The 15990-nt window shown below is 34.4% G+C and overlaps 1 protein-coding gene across 6 annotated transcripts in view; it reads right to left on the bottom strand.

Moving 5' to 3' along the window:
• The window catches only part of LOC118735725, a 189109-nt gene that overhangs the window by 148062 nt on the left and 25057 nt on the right, over window positions 1-15990 (bottom strand). The window lies entirely within an intron of this gene.

Genomic DNA, 15990 nt, shown 5'->3' with positions numbered 1-15990 from the left:
GGGCTTAGAGGATCGAGGAGGCTAATGAGTGGATTTCCAACATATAAAATTGTGTGTTTATTTATGTACAGAGCCATCAAACCTCAACAAAAAGAAAAACAGAAAACATGTGGAAAAATCAAATATTTCCAAATACATATATTAATACTGCGTTTTTAGTTTTTCTGTCTGAAGGCAGGGTTTTGTTTAAGGGCTTTGAAATTGCAATGATATCTTTAATTAATTATTATTTTTTAATTCAGTACAATGTATTTAGAATAACAATAGTGACACCAAATGAAAGAGAAACTTCTATTGAGTTAATCAAAGTAGAATGGAATATATTAATATACTAGGTCGCCCTCACCCGCTTCCCTGAGTGCATGAAATTTCTGCGTGCTACATTATGTATATTTTTAATAAGACTCAACATACTTAAACTATGCCAAAGACAGCTGATTTAAAATTTGTTTAACCATCTTCAAAATATTTTCAATCTAAGACTTTCTTAAACCTCGCTCTTGTGATACTTACTTCTTACTTACGTGTAGTTTAGAAACCCTTTTAACCCTTTAAAAACCATTTCGATTGATTCTCTTATTGTAATAATTCATTGAAATTGTTGAATAAATTGAATTAAAATTTTTAAACAGTTGGCAACCTTTTTAAACCTCTTACGTTTAACATTTCAAGTTAAACTTGAATTTTTAAACATGTGGAAACCCCGCTATATATATATATATGTATCTTAGAAATAAAGTCTTTTCAAAACTATTTCGGTTAATATCGTTATAACTCATTTAACTTATAATATAATCGTATTTGACTTTAGTTTTAAAACAGCAACCCTCTTCAAATACCTCAGAAAATTCTGCATGTTCATGCTGAACATTTCGCAAACACTCTTACTTTTGACACATTAACTTGAGTATAATTAATTTAAATTCGACTTTTAAAAATGGTGGCAACCCACTTCAAAATATTTTCCAACGAAAATCTTATTCTGGGTTATCGCTGAAACCATCGTAGCCCGATTTTCGTAAAATCTACGAAAATACGATCACTGAATCCGAAGGCATTCATAGTGTATGCTTCGTTCGTATCTATTCAGATTTAGTGATAGCATTTTCGTAGATTTCGCGAAAACTCGGCCTACGACGGGTCCAGTGGTAGCCCTGATTAAGCCCCTTTCGTCCGACACTGATATTGTGAACAGATTACAATTACCTGATTCCCTTAACTACAGTGACTTTTGATTTTTTTAAGAGGTGGCAACCTTTTCAAAAATATTTCGATCGGTATCCATATTTTAGTAGTTTAATTAAATTAAATGATAACTGATTTTAATTTTTAAACGGGTGGCAACCATTGTAAAACGCCTTTATACTTTTGTAAATATTCAATCTGCAGCTTTAATAATAATTTTTCGTATGACACCCATATTTTAATTGTTCAGATTGCTTGCGAATAATTAATTTAAATCTGACTTTCCAAACAGGTGGCAACACTTTCAAAAATAATTTCATACAGCTTTTTTAAGCCTCTTGGCATCAATTTTTTTTATATAATTTTAAAATAAAGGGAATTCCCTTACTTCAAGTTGAATTTGATTTGTTAAACAGGTGGCAGCCCTCCTCCATGAGTATGGAAGTGATTTAATATATCTCCATACTAAGCTCCAGTACTCTATGACAAATGTTTCCTGAGATATGCAGTATGAAAAATTACGTTTGTAGGGAGAGGTGCCACGCCCCTCGTCTAATCGACTATAAAAACTATCCTATATTTTAAGTTGCGCTAAAAGACACCAGCGTACAAAATTGCATAATGATCGGTTGAGTAGGTAAAGCGCGAAATAAAGAAGTTCCAGGATGTGGTCGGGCTATATATTAGTTAGTCTTTGACACATACTTTTTTTTCAAAAAACTAACGCAGTTGACAGCCTAGTAAATATAAGTATGTATGTTAAGCTATCTTCTCAAACAAAATGTATTTTTTCTGAGAAAACCCTATATTAATTTAAATACGCCATCAATAAAGCAAAAAAAAAACATACATATTGCAAATGTTCAAGTATGTTCAAGAATAAATTTGTAAATGTTTCCAAATTACTCGTCCTTGTGCACCAAAAAAAAAATTGTTTTTTTTTTTTCAATTCTACAAAATTTCCAATTTTATTTGATAATTATATGATTATTCTACATTGCTTTAAATTTTTTCAATTCCTTCAAATTCAAATTCCTTCAAAAACCCTAACGCCAAAGAGGAAAACTAAAAACGCAGTTTTACTATGTCGATGTTCACACTTGCCTGGTTATCAGGTTATCAGGTTATCTGGCTATTTAGTCATATTTTTTATTAAACTTATAACTTTAAACTACACTACAGAATAATATTTTTTAACCAGATAATCTCATAACCAGGCAAATGTAAATTTAAAACCTCACTTTCGCATTCAAACGGCGAAGAGTGTATTAAATACTTTAAGTAAATGTATTTAATTATTTTCACACAAAAATGCAAAACAATTTGAAGAAAATCTTGTAAAGTTTCGGAAATACCAAAGTATTTCATTATTTTGTCAATTTCCAAAATAAAAAAGACTAAAATCGACCGGTTGTTTTATCTCTTATTATTATTATCTTGTTTTAATTAATTCCTAAATTCTCCTAAATAAGTACCTAAGAGTTTTTTACTTTTGTATTTTGGCATATCTAAATACTAATTATATGGGTATTTAATATCCAAACAGGTAATGAAAATACAAAAGTGTTTAAGTATGGCCATCACTGGCGTATATGGTTTCGACGAAGGCAACCAGAAACCAAACACTTCTTTTTAAATAGAGCATGCGTCAACCCTTGCCATGGATCCCTCTGGGGATAACTATAACTGTGAGTGGATATAGTTAAGCACTGAAGATGCGCCACGGCTAAATAAAAACCAAACCAACAAAAATTCGAGCAACGGGGAGACGTCGAAATTGTCACCGAAAACCGTCTTCTATACAAAGGGAAACCCCACTCCCATGCACACGAAATCGTTCCGCCGAACATGGCATGGGTTGGACCCGTGGCATCGAGTTGCGGTGGTGCATCAAAAACGGCCCGCGGGGTAGGTAGAATATCGCCGATGCTTACTTCCCGCAAGGTATCCTAGGTGAAATCCGGGACCGGTGCAGTACGAAATCACCTTGCTTTATGGAGCATTCTGCTAGTCCTAACCGGCGAGATGGCCAATTCTAGCTTTCGTATTGATACCAAAAGCTTGGAACGATTAGCTAACATACAGATCAGAAGAAGCATGCTCCAATATAGCCGGCTCCAAAGCGGCAACGGTTGCTCCCCTTTAAATTTGCTAGGCAGGCCAACTGAAGGCAGAAAATCCAAGATTCCTATTGTCTCGGAATACGCAACTAAGCGGTTTAGTATATACTAGACATGTTTTCTAGTACATTTGAAAGATTTTTTTCTGCAAAAACTGGCACTGGTAGCATTCAGTGTTGTACGAGTAGTATTTGTAATTTCTAAACAAGAATGTGCTATTCACGGACTTAACTACGATAGTTTCCAACTCGCTTCAGTGTTGCGAATATTTATACAATTTCATGCACTTTTTCAAAGAGATTGTGAAGAGTACGAGGGCAATTTGACAAGTCAGTGTCTTTTTGAATAAAGATATATTTTAGGCAAAAAAAAAAAACGTTTTATTGCTCAACTTAGTCTCTGTTTAGCTCGCTATATTTAACCCAGCGTATTTATAATTATTTAATTCCTTTCTTTCAATCTCTTCACTGGACCCAACTCTCTTACCGTCCAGCCATTTTTTTTTTTTTTTGGTTTTGTTTATGGCGACTACACACGTGTGCACCTATGCATTTTCGTGATTGGACACCCGTTCATTGTCTTGATGGAGAAGCAACTGAACTGAGAAGGCCCCGGAACCCTATCGGCGAGCGCTCGAACTTTTTAATGTAGAGCCCTTCGATCCTTGCACCGATACCTACCACGGGATTCATCAACTATGGCTTCGAAAATATTGTTTCCAGTATGGTCAGCCTCCGGAGACACCGGGAGAAAATAAGAAGAAAGAGCCCTAATGATCATGTTCGGGCAGCGTGTTCTCATCCGATAGGTATTCTTGGACGGATGTACGAGTTAGTGCTGTTGTAGTGCTATGTCCTTCAAATCAAGCTCTAACACTGCAACGATAAATCCGCCAAATATATTTTGCTTCACCTTGAGCAAGGTCGAAGTGGTCTAAGTACAGGAACTGTGTCTGAGCAGTAGCTGTATCTCTGAAATCAGCGAGAAAAATTTCAGGTTAAGTCTATCCACCGACAGCCACTTCAACCTGAGTTTACCTACCCGTAGTATAAAATAATAATAATATTGTGACGCTTACACTTTTGCTAAGAGACTTACAATTTGAAGAGAAATGCATTTCATGAGAAGCCTTTTCATGGCACAAACACACTCGATGTTGTCCGGAACAATAATCGAACCTTACGGTAGGATCGCAGTAGTAATACGCATCTTTAACCACTCAGCCATAGTCGCCATTAGCCCAGTAATAATATTAATGTATTCAATTAATTTTTCACACAAAAAAACGTCGATATTTTATGAGGTTGTTTAGTTTGAGGTTTATGTATGAACTCTTACGCGACTAGCAATTTTCTGCCACATGGTAACTCTAGTGCTAATAACTTTACGGAACCATAAGTATTAATAACGATGTCGTCATAATAGGTATTATAACATTAATAATTCATATTTGCAATCGAAGTAGCTGAACTATGGAATAAAAACATGCACACATGCACGCACATGAAGCAAGCAAGCACTTTTGTTTAACACCCATTATGGGAAGACAAAAGCTACGCACGTATTATGTATGTATGTAGGTACATACTTCCCTTTTCTAATAGCAGCAACCTGCAACACTTGCAGACAACATAATGCGCTGCGTTGGCATTAGACTTTGTTAAATTTAGATATGCATTTATAAATATGCATGCATGCACACATACGTAGTATATGAACTTGTGTTTTAATGTACATACATACATACATACATACATACAATGCATAAGTATGCTTGAGCTTGCGCATGGCATAAAATTAACTGGTGCGAATGTTTAATCGCCTCTAAGTTCAAGTATTGTGTGTCAGTAGCTGCAACTTTGTGGTAGAGAGGGGGGGGGGCGATTTCAAATAATGCGGTGCACAACTACAAAGTCCACAAGAACAAAAAATCAAGCATAGCAATGAGCGACAATAACAACAACAAAATCAGCTATTTATGTAAAGTATATACATATGCATATGTAGAATTGCTGTAAACAGTAAAGCGGGAAACGTTTCAAACTTCATAGACGATTTCATTTCCGGCTGCCATCCATGGACTAGCTGCGACAAGCGGGCGAGTGCCTCGGACGCATGAATGGCTGAGTTGTGTTGCATAAACAGCGTTGTGTGTGCGCGTGTGCGCGTGTGCGCATACATATGTATGTATGTATTGTAATGTGGTAAAATAAATGCATAAATACGCATAATCAATGCATTGAATGCCAGCCAACATAGCCGGTCACTATTTTGACATATATGTATATACATATGTATATGTTTATATGCATACACCCTGTGACCAAATTATAAGCGCACCACATATTGGCAAATTTTAATATCTACTTTCTTTTTGTTACTTCTATGGAAATTCTGGCTAAGCTAGTAAAAAGTCTTTCGTAAGACAAATGAAAGACAGATGGCAAGATAGTTCGAACGATTTTTTTAATCTAGCACAAAAGTCTTAGAAAGTCATTCACCACACTGGTGAAAAGTTTTTTTTTGGAAAAAATTTTTTTTGAGTTTAATTTTCTTTAATTTGTTAGATTTTATTGATTAAAAAAAACTATATTTTTCGAATTTCATTAATTTTTAAAAACTTATTTTATTTGTTTTTTCTAATTATTTTGTTTGATTTTCTTCTATTTACTAAATTTTCTTTTAGTTTTTAGATTTTGTCCTTATAAAACATATAAATTTTTTCGTCATATTTGATTTTTAAGACTATAGTTTTTTTTGTTATTTTTAATTTAGGCTTTATTCTTCTTTTAATTTTTAGAATATTTTCTTATTTTTTGCTATAATTTTATCGCTTTTTCTAATTTTATTGTTTTAAGAACAAAATAATTTTAGTTTAATTAAATTTCTAAAAATATTTGTTTATTTATGTTGGTTCTATTTTACTTTTTTATTATGTTTTTTTCATCCTTATTTATTTGAGTGTTGAGAACATAACGTTAAGAATGAGAGGAGCGTTTGCGTGTTGGGATTAAAAACTTTTAAGTGAGAACTCCGGATGCTAAATCTAAGCCAGAGGAAAGCTGGATCATTTTAACTTCCAGCTCGTTTATGATTAGGTTGAACACTTTTTCAATTTTTGTGCACTTTTTTAAATTCGTGTCTTAAGTCTTTCCTTGGCTTAATTTACATAATTATCTATCAGTTATTTTTAATTAATTATAATATTCAAACACTTTAAACCAATGGAACGCTGTGAAACAAATTTTGTTCTCGCTTCCATTCTTTGCGCATAGTCCCGAGAATATTTGTTCTCGTTTCGTTCTCTGTCAGAAAATTCCTGAGACTTTAGTTCCCAAATTGTTCTTCGAGAGTAAGTTATTTAGACTTTTATTCCCGTTTTGTTCTTTGCCAAAATGTTCCGTTCCGTTTGTTCCCATTTTAATTTAATGGAAATGTTCCCGAAAGTATTGTTCGCCTTTTGTTTTCTTCGGGAACGTTACACAGGGTTTTATTCTTACATAATTCTCATTGAGAACGTTCTCGATAGTTTTTTTTCTCGTTTGGGTTTTGTTTTCGAAGCGTTCTTGGGAATAAAACAACGAGAACGACACTTAGTTTCGATCAAACCTATTGCTCTCGGTCTGTGCCAAAAATCTTAGCTACTTCAAACTTGCAATTTATTATATCTACTAGAATTGGAGATACTACAAAACTGCGTTCTTAAAATTTTTCTAAGAAAGCTTTTATTAAAAAGCGTGGATTTTTTTTTAAATTTCAGAAGTTTTTTATTATTGCAAAAGGTTTAAACTTGTATTTACACGTCTTTTGTCAAATAAAAAACTATGTTTTAGTAAAAAAAATTTCATAACAAGCAAAATTAATTCTTAAAAGTTGTCAATATGTGGTGTACCTATAATTTTGACATGCGGCGTATACATATGTGTGTATGTACATATAAACATTTCTTAAGTCTCGCCAAGACAGTTTCCCTGCTTTTCTTTGCATGCCGCTGCTGCTGTTCGTTGTTGTGCTGCTTCTTTAGTTTCCTCCCCATTTTCCAGCAACTTCGCATTCATAATTCTTGTCTTTATTATTATTACTTTTGTAGTTTAATAATACTTCTATGACTTCGTTCCGCCTTAATGCAGTTAATTTTCGAATTTTATTATGCAAACTTGATTTAGCTGCATAAATATTTTATGGCACTTCTGACACTGGCCGCACAGCCTTTGCATAGTTCTTATTGTTACTTATTGTGCTTATGTAGAAGTTTTGTGTACGCTTTATTAATACAATTTTTTCATTATGTGTGCTCTCTTTCCATTTTTAATATATTTTTGTATGTATGCTTTGTGAATGCCCATACTGGACTTCAATTCATCCATTCAACTATAACTCAATGAAGTTTGCGGTTTGGCGTACTTTAATTAGTTGCTTGCTTGCTGACAGCCCTAGAAGGCACTGCTTACTTTTTCTGTATATTCGGGCATATAATCAAAGTACATATTTACATATATATGTATGCACATTTGTACATATAGATACTGGGAGTCAACGCTGAGGTCAAGCAGTGATTGACAACAAAAGCTGCGTCGAACTCTATTCCTAGTGCGCTTGAAAACTTCGAAGCCTGAGCCAGCAGCAGAGATGCCCTAGCAAATGCTAAGTAGGTAGCGAGTCCAAGTAAGTGGCGTAAAAATGTATATACTTATGCATGCATGTAAATATGTAAGCTCATAAGTTAACGCCCCTAGAAGCAGACCATATTTCTAAGTACGTTGTCCTCAATTCTCAAGCAAAATTTTAGCTTGAAGGCAAAGTTGCGCCTTAACGACAACTGAAATGTACGACGTATATGAATATGTATGTGCATTAGTGTGGTCCTTAAAAATTTGATATGTGAACTATGCATGGGTCACTTTATATTTTGTAATTGGAATTTTTTCCACTGAATTATTTGTTAATCAGTGCTACCAGCGTTTGATAAAAACTAATTATTTTTTTTTGATTTCTAAATAGTTTGATTTTTTTTATTTTGCATGGGACTCCCCGTTGGTAACTGCCACGTGCAAAAGAAAGATATCCATGAAAATTTTTGAATTATATAAAATCAAGGACCGATAACAAACGGTATGATTGAAATTAAATGTCGTTTTCGTAGTTTCTGTCTCAAGAATGCTTCAAAATCAAAACCGAGATGAGAACAAAACTATCGAACACATTCTCAATGGGAATTATATAAGAACAAAACCCTGTGGATCGTTCCCAAAGACAACGAAATGCAACATTTTAAGAGAACGAAATGGAAGGAAAGTCTCCGGAACGTTTTGGCAAAGAACAAAACGGGTCTAAAGGAACTCTTTCTCGAAGAACAGTTTGGCAACTAAAGTCTGCGGAACTTTCTGACAGAGAGCAAAAAGGGAACAAATTTTCCCTGAGCTATTTGTTTAGAAAGGAAGCGAGAGAAAAAATGTCTCATAGCATTCCATTAGTTTGAAATGTTTTTCCTTAAATGAATAAAAAATGTGGACGTTGAAATAATTCAGCTTTCCTCTGGCTTAGAATTAACAATCGTGGTTTTCACTGAAATGCTCCTACCATTTTTAACGTTAAGTTCTCAAAACGTTTGTTTTCTAACTGAACGTTCCTTAGACTTTTGTTCTCATTTAATCCGCCTTGAAAGCATTTCGATTAGTTACTCTCCTCATTTGCTCTCACTGTAAATGTTCCCCAAAGTTTCATTCTCATTCTGTTGTTCTTCCGAACATTCCCCATAAGCGAACAATACGCGCTTTGTTATGTACGGAAACGTTCTAATAGATAGAAATTTTTCCAGCCTTGGTAGCGACCCCAAGAAAAGTTTTACAATTTGGAAAGTTTCGTGGAAGCCCTTATTTTTTACTTCGAACAATATAAGGCGATGTCCCAGACAATATTTTGATGTTCAGTTTTCTAAGAACCACCCTAATGTGCATACATAACCTCCCATGCATGCATGTAAATGCGCTACTTACATACATACATACATACATACATACGTACATATGTAGTATGTAAATTTTTAAACAAGTTTGATTGTCTGCACTTTGATTTCTACTCCATTGCCTTTTCTAGTTTCTTTTGTTTGATATTTGTTGAGAGTTTAGCTTGGCTTCCTTCCTGCGCACCAACGGCATTGCTGCCCTAAGTCAGCAAGTACTGCAAACAAAACACCACGAATATGTGCATAGATAAAAGTATGTATGTATGTTTGTATTTTTATTCAGCGCATGCATTCCCATCCACTTTCAGTCACGTCAACTTCAGTCCACCGCCCGTCCAATGCTGTCCAGTTCATCCCTAGTCTAGATGATGTATTGCAGTTGATAAGCGCGCCCATCAAGTGTTGTTTTGTATATATGTACATACATATGCATATGTGCTCAAACATATGTACATATGTATGTATGTATGTATAAGTAATGTGCATTGCGCAGTGAAGCGGGCTTGCTTGCTTGCTGCATTTTACGCTTCAACGGGCGTGAGAAAAATTTTCGTTCCAAAGATAACTAAGTACATACTTTATAAGTTTGTTAGGATTTCACTTTTTAGAAAGGATTTAAATTGCATAAAAGATTCGCATTTTATTTTTGAACTCATGTTTAATGCACAATAGCTGGTATGGTGTTACTCCTTTGCCACGTCGGTACTGACGCATTGATAAGATTCTTTATTTAAAAGTATTCAATCGATTACGTTTGCCAGAGAGTGCCTCACCTTTCGCTCGATCGCTTAAAAATATTTCCCCATGATCAGTTCAGTGATGACCAGTTCAATGTTGCCTGCTGCATAAGTTGGCGAATTAGTATACAATCGAGGTGGTGGTCTTATCCAGTAGAGGTTGGAAGTGCCTTTGACTGCCTTTAGACCGGTCTTGGACAAAGCATCGAGTTGGAAAATAACCAGGACGTTGGAAATTGCAAGCTCTTTTTGGCCGAAGGTGCGCCAAAGACGGTCAGGGGACCTTCGCAGGCTCACAAAGGCGCAACTCTCAATTCTACATGGGGTTTCGGTAGGGCAAAGGTCTCAGCATGGAATTGTGTATTTCAACACTTTCTCTCAATTTGTTCAACTTCTTTCGCGCGTGGAATAAAAACATTTTCTTGGCACCACTTAAAAGCTTTCTAAGGTTAAAATAATTTGATGTTCACCACGAAAAACATTTATCAGTGAATACCGGATTAAGTCTGGGACATTCATTACTTCATTGGAATAGTAATGCCAGAGCGCTTCCTATATGATATCAAAACTATTGAATTTAGTACCGATACCGAAAATCATTGTGATAATTGAAAATAAGAGAAAATCTGAAACGAAATGTCCTTTAACATGAATAGCGACTGCTCTACGCTGTAAACATTCGTACTCATTTCATAGACAAAACGTCTCAGAATTCTGAGTTGTAACCCTCAAGGTGTATTAAACAAGGTGTGATTGACAACCCAGTGCGGCCCTCTTTTAAGATACTATAATGTCAAGAAGTATAAACAAACGAATTAACCCTTAGTGATGCATGCATCTAGGCTTTTATTTCGATTATAGTTTTATTTTACTTACATTACTTACATCACATATATTTTGTCAATAAAATAAAACAAATTGTTTATAAAATCGTTTTAGCAATTTTCTTGTTTTTAATTGCCCAAGTTTTATGCTTTTGTGCGTTTATTTTTATATTTCAATTTTTTATCCTAAACATTATTCGACACTTATAAAAGTATGATTTTACATTTTTTACCAATTTTATATGTGAGCTTAACTCTGACAATTTTGGAATTAAATTTTTTTCATGCGAAATAGTTTTCCATTAAAGGCCTTGCTTCGAGCGGTTTTAATTTAAGCTCTTCCATACTTGCTTGCATGGTTTAATTATTTCGGTAAGCCGAAATATTTCTGTTCGCAATGTGCATTCTAAAGAGTCGTCTATTTGAGTTTGGTCATCAACAAAGAATGTATCCTGATCGCGTACTAAATCCTCACTTGTATCAGTTATTTCGTATGGCATTGGGACTGCGCATGGGTATAAACGAGCTCGTTGGAAAGTGTTTGATTTGGGCATCACTTTCCCTGAAGTGGTTTTCACAAACGCGAGATGAATCACGTAGTACAACACCACAGCTTTCTTCCCATCGCTGTCGTCTTAATTCGCAACTAGGTGGTTTAAAACATCGCACTGTTTTCGTGTCCTGACTTTTATTGCATACAGCGCACCGTTCAAACGTTTTGTTCCGTTTCATCTTTGTTTCTTTACATTAAATATTTAAGCAAAGTCGAACCTATTTACTTATTACCAAACTTAAATGTACTTACTTGCTCTTCTCGGCGGTTTATCTCTTAACAATTTCACGTTTATTAAGAAAATTTGTTGCTTGAAAAATTTGGGTGTATTTTTTTTTTTTAATTCAAATTTAAAACAAAAAAAACACACATTTTCAAATGGGTTAACAATTCATTTCAATTTGACGTTATAGCCTGTTTCTTATGAGAGCAATGTCAAAACCCAACACACTTTGTTGAATACATTTTGGTAACCCTCACTATGAGCTCAAAAAATTGACAGAAAAGGGTATATCGCACACCGTCTTCAAAAGAGTCACAACTGAAAATAATACGTTCGTCAGAAAATGCGAAAAACTATTTCGTAGCACATGCTAATCATATGGGCAAAGGCGACTTTACCTTAGGTTTTTTTAACAAATTATAACAAAAATTTGCTCCAGATTTTGCTGAAAGGTAAATAAAAGCTCTGTGTACATTTTTAGCGTGTAATTTCAAACATGCCAAATTTTGAGTTGTGACTCTTTTGAAGATGGTGTGGAATATTTTCCTTCATAGAAGGGCACGCCAATACGAGTCCAAGTTAGGAGTCATAGTAGAGTCTGAAATATGACAAATATTCTTTATAAATCCGACTGTTATTAAATTTTTACTTCCACGTGAACTTTGTTACTTTTGTTCAACTCCGAATTTATGGCACCAAAAGAGTCCGAAAACAGGCAGTCTGGTTGACTGGTCTCATAATCATATTTATGACGAAAGAAAATCTTCATTTTAGACTCATAAATTCTGAGCACTCTGAAAATTGATGAAAGGCTATATATGTACATTAGGGTGCTCCTAAAATGTAGGAAGCAAATTTTTGCCTCAGATAAGCCTCAACACCTACGTCGATGCTACCATAGTCGAAGATATTACATATAAATTTTAGTCCCCATTGGAGACGGTTAAGGCCTTTACGCACAGGGGGGCAAAGTTCAGGCTACCCTATGAAGACGTCTTAACCGACTCCGATCGGGGCCAAAATTTATAAGTGATATCTTCTACTGCGGTAGTATCGATTTTGAGTATTAGATTTAAAAAACATGAATTTGAATTTTTTGAGTCTCTATAGAGGAATCTGTACTTTTCGCCCTGTGTGACATGCCTTAACCATCTCCAATCGGGACCAAACTTTATATGTGATATCTGTGACCGTGGTATTACCGATTGAGTCGTTGAGACTGAAAAACTCGTTCATTTGATTTTTTAAGGACCACCCTAATGTGCAAACATACATATGTTCTAAAAATGTATGTGCTAGATAAGCAGAGAGCAACCATAATCGTTAATGTGTGGAAATATTTAACGCATCACAAGACAATCAGCGTCATTAGTCAATAAACAGAAGCAACATTAGCAGGAACGATAGCGACAGCAATTTCATCCACAACAACCGTTAAACGAATAGAAGAAGACAATTGATTGCTGAGAAACGCCAGACGTTGCCACAAGTATGTACTTATAGCAGCATAACGTTGAAAGGCCAAGTATAACCACGCCATGGCAACTAAATACATAGTATCACTGGACTCAAGTGGCAGCACAGAGCAAATTACCAAGCTCAAGCTGAGCGACGGACGACGCAGTCTTGCCCACATGCCCATACCAACCGATCAGCCAGCCAGCCAGCTGAGCGAGGCACTCAAGCGTAGTTGTGTAGGTACTTGAAAATTGCGCCTCCATCAAAATGCTGGATAATATTGTATGCCTAGTTTACGCTCGCATACAGGAAATGATTTGTGGAAAAGCGGAGACTGCTCTAACTCTAAGCAGCGGCGGCGGCATTCAAGTGGACAAAAGGAGGAGCAAGCAACGAAAAAAAATTATAAAGAAAAATCGGTATCAAAGAACGCAAAATCAAATTCGTTTAAGAGGCGTTGAAATGTGAAGCTGAAAGCAAATTTTCTCGTGGTGAGCGAGCACAAAAGAAGCGCGCGGGCGGCGGCGGCGGCGCTGTGTGAAGATGTATAAACGCTTAGCGAAAGTATTTCGAATGAAAATTGCGCGCACAGCGGGTGATTTTCGATTGTAGGCAAAGGTTTTGCTTTGCTTTATGTTTTAGGGTATTTTCCTTATCTTTTTTTTTTACATTTTTGTTTTTTTTTTGCAAATCAATCAATTGCGAACAAGCTACTTGAATGGCAAATAATCAGGCACAAGCAACACATTAGCGGTGGCAAGCAACAAGCTCGAGTGGAATGCGTGCAGGAAATGCAGTCAATCAGCTGTGGTGGCGAGTGAGTTGAGACAAATTAAAGGCAACCAATTTGAAGTGATTCTGACAGTCAATTAGTGAAGCGGAAAATCTCTGGATTGCCTCTGCAAAGGAAATAAATATTTAAGAAAAAAATGGATAAAATATTTTATTGAAACTTCATTACAAAAAAATGCCAAGGAAGTGCATTAAGAATTCTATACTATACATTGTTACTCTTAGCGGTCCAATTACTCATAGCTGCTTTTATTACTTTTCATATTTTATTTTTTATTTTTTTTTTTTGTATGTTCATTGTTACGCTTAGTGCTTACAAATTAGCTGGTAGCACATTTGTTAATGCAACTCATCTGTTGCACTGCCATTTTTGGTCAAAATATCATTTCAGTGCCTAATTAGTTCAAGCCATAAATGGGTTTAACTTCATTTTTTATTTGGTTTTTGGTGATTTTTCAGTCAATGGCCTACGAAATTTTTTGAACTGGAACGCCCTCCTACGAATGGAGATAGAGACAAGCAAACACACCAGCTACCTATAGACAACCATTTACATAAAACATAAAAACAAAAAAGTGTGGTTGCAGCGTCGCCTTTCTACCCAGAGGTTAATTGGCGGTTATGGCAGCTTGACTCTAGTTGAAAAATTAGATTTCATATAAAAATGGCTGCTTAACAATGCATGCGTAGATTATGTTTATTTATATTTATTTTTTTGATTTGGCAGAATTGAAAAAGTTAATTGCTCCACAAACAATTTAATATTCGGGACGAATGGATAAATACCTACAATATTATGTGTAGGATTAGTCTTACAACTACACAAAATATTAGGAAAATGATATAAAAGTTTGTATTTTACAACGTATGAAGTGATATTTTGTCACTAGAATTACATTGTTTTATGGTTATTGCGTCAGCCCTTTACAAGGCAATTTCACCTCACCACAGTATTTCGAAATTCAAAAGTCTTTCGTCATAATTGAAAGTTCCGCTAACAAGGAGGAGGCCTTAGCATTTTTGTTCGCTTTTTTTTGCATAAGTTTAAAATAATTAAGTGAAATTAAAAAAATAAAATATATTTTTTTCTTTAACAATAACTACCAAAACTAAAAAAGTTTATTTAAACTAAGAAAAAATAGATAAAAAAAGTTTTTAAAAATTAAACAAGGTTATAAAATTATGTTTCTTCAAAACAAAAAATATAATAATTAAATTAAAAAAAAGAAAACTAAATAAAAAATAAGTAACAAAAAAATGATTTCAAAATTTAAGAATATCTGAATATCAAAGGAATATGTTTCTTTTTAAACAATAAATTATAAAAATTTAAGAAGGACAAGTAAATTACTTAGAAAAAGAAAAAACAATATAACTTTCTAAAAACTAAATTAAATTTAAGAAACTATTTTTCTTTTCAGAACAATAAAATCTAAAAATTTAACGAAAATTTAATTTAACAAAAAATACAAACAAAAAATGCGACTTTGTAGGCAGCGCGTGCAACTGTGATGCCGCAAAGTAGACAAGAAAAATAACTCAAAAAGGTATATATTGTACGTTTTTAAAAAGTAAGTTGAATTAGAAAAACAGGTTTTACTCTTTTAAACAATAAAATCCAATAAGTAAATAAAATTAGAAAAAAAAATAATAAAGATTACAAAACTAAAAAAGTTTTAAAAATTAGGCATATTAAAAAAATACATATATATATATATTTCTTTTTAAAACGATAACATCTAAAATTAACAGATTATTTAATAAAAAAACTTTTCTTTTTAAAGCAATAAAATCTAAACATTAAACGAAAATTAAATTTTGAAAAAGGGGAAAAAAAATATCTGTCCGGCCCCCTCGAACGGAACCCAGATGATTTGCTCACTCAATGCGAGCAAAATTATGCACAAATGATTTTGGTCAAAAGAGCTTTTCACCATGAAAACGGGCAAGTGGGCCTTCTTTGTAACGTTTCGTATTGAGACTAGAGATGGGCACGGGCCGGGATTTTGGCAGGGGCCCGCCGGGCCCCTGCGTAAGCCCGCGGGTACGGGCCGGAATATTTGCTGTCAGCAATTATTATTATTATTATTATTATTATTATTATTATTATTATTATTATTATTATTATTATTA

This window comes from Rhagoletis pomonella, unplaced genomic scaffold, assembly GCF_013731165.1.
Source record: "Rhagoletis pomonella isolate Grant_MI unplaced genomic scaffold, Rhpom_1.0 Rhpom_scaffold_00003, whole genome shotgun sequence".
Lineage (NCBI taxonomy): Eukaryota > Metazoa > Arthropoda > Insecta > Diptera > Tephritidae > Rhagoletis > Rhagoletis pomonella.
Note: the sequence above shows the minus strand (reverse complement) of the source record. Positions and strands in the feature narration are given on the sequence as shown.